This window comes from Sinohyriopsis cumingii, chromosome 4 (assembly GCF_028554795.1).
Source record: "Sinohyriopsis cumingii isolate HCF-2022 chromosome 4, ASM2855479v2, whole genome shotgun sequence".
NCBI lineage: Eukaryota > Metazoa > Mollusca > Bivalvia > Unionida > Unionidae > Sinohyriopsis > Sinohyriopsis cumingii.
In genome coordinates this window covers 143,860,843-143,862,924 of record NC_142964.1, presented here as the reverse complement: position 1 = coordinate 143,862,924, position 2,082 = coordinate 143,860,843, and positions in this window count along the sequence as shown.

Here is a 2,082-nt window from a genome sequence, read left to right as displayed (position 1 = left end):
AGGCAATACATTTGTTCCATAAGTTAGCCCCGTTTTTTGAAAGGTTTAAAAAAATATAATGTACTGCTTTTGTCAAGTTAGGAAACATGCATTTAAAAAGCTCCGAAATGCAATTTGAGACTGAAGCAGTGCCTATCAACATTATTTTCAAGGAAAAGGTTTCTAATGTATAGTTAGACCTCAATTACCCCAAGCACAGACGTAAATTGCAAGTACCTAACCCTATATAGTTCGTTGGGCTCTTGCTAACTCTTAACCTGATATAATCCTCGGCATTTTTTTTTTCAATTTCACATGACCATGGCAATTATATCTCCACTATGAAATATACTCAAATCAACATATACATATAATGTCCAATAACTGCACTTGTTGCCCTTCCTGTTCTCCATTCCCCCCCCCAAAAAAAAATCTGAATATTCATTTTTATTCTTCTGTACTAATAAACCTTTTAAAGAGGTTTTAAGTCCCATTCATCTTGAACATGTATAGCTTGTTGGATGCCATTTTTAGAAAATTTTATAAGCATCAGCTTGATCATGCAGACATTTTGCATTAAAAAATATATGTGCAAATCATCAGAGATACTTGTGTGACGTAAGTTTGATTCCCTGACCAACTCCACTGAATAATATGAAACCCAAATCCAAATAAAAAAAATGGACAAGCCAGTCTACAGATTTTACTGCAACAATCATATTTCTGTAATTGTTCCTTTTATTTGATAACTCCATGTTTTAAATAGCATTTCCATAATACTTACAGTCAAACTGTAAGAGTTGGCAGATCTGTTATCATAACAGTCACTTTTCTTGACTGTATAAATGTTATGCTGGTATGATATCCAAATAGTTTATTACAATCACTCCAATCAACCCAATGCTCCATTTACCTTAGATGCAACCACACATAGCAAGTGAAAGACGTAGTGTACACTGATATGTTGTTGCTAGTAACTGCTACTAGCAATCAATTTTGCTCAAATGGCAATTCATATCGATGAAAACATCGGAATTTTGGACACTGAGGCTTTTACAACATGTACGCTGTTTTAAGGAATGGCCTACGGGACTAAGCTTGCAAACCAAAATGCATAATTTACGAAAATTCAAACTTTAATTACTTTGAAAAGAAACAAATTCAGAAAATTAGCAGGAATTGTAAAGAAGATACTTCGTCAAATTTGGGTACAACTTAAAACAGAATTGAACAATATCTAGAACAAATATTTGTTTATTAAATGATACTTCGTTTTAGCATTAAAATAACACTGTGTACCAAGAGATCCTGGAGATTATAAACAGTGTAATTGTTAATCATGGGAAAGTGTCCCACAGTAAAATGACAAGCTTATTAGAGACTAATGAGGAAGTGTAGTATGCCTATGAAGCATAAATGGTAACCAACAAACTGAGATAGATCTGTAGCAGACCAAGACTGGATCATGAAACAAAAACCATTAGGGTATAATTTGTCATGCACGATCTGGATTTATACTGTACACAGTCCAGAATGCTTACTACATGAGTAAATGCAAAACATAGCACCAGTGCAGCTCAGAATCCAAGCTCATCTCAAGCAATCACCCAAAAGTCCAATGTTCTTCGCAACATCTATAGAGTTGCCTCCATTGGCTTGGTTCAACTTAGACACAGTTATAGTGGGGACTTTTTATATTATTTAACTGTTTTCCAATTTTCTAGTCTTGTGCAAAGTCATGTTGAATAGAATCCACATCTTCCAAAATAATACAAGCAGAATCTTTACAGCACACTCACCCCATGACCTTATCGACATTAATCATTTGGTTCAACTGGTCTAGCTCTATGGTCTATGTAAGTGAGAACAGGCATTTGTGTTTATGCAAATTACTTCAATGATTATTTACAGGACTGACAATAAGTTTTAGATTTTTAAAATGCTGATGATATTAGAGACAAGATAATAGATTAAGTTTCTCTAATTAGCAAGAGTATATTATATATAGAGAGATTTAAAGAAATATATTTTCTTATATATAGTTTTAAAGAAATAGATATTTTATACTTGAACTCTGACAATCTTTGCCAACCCTTACACATA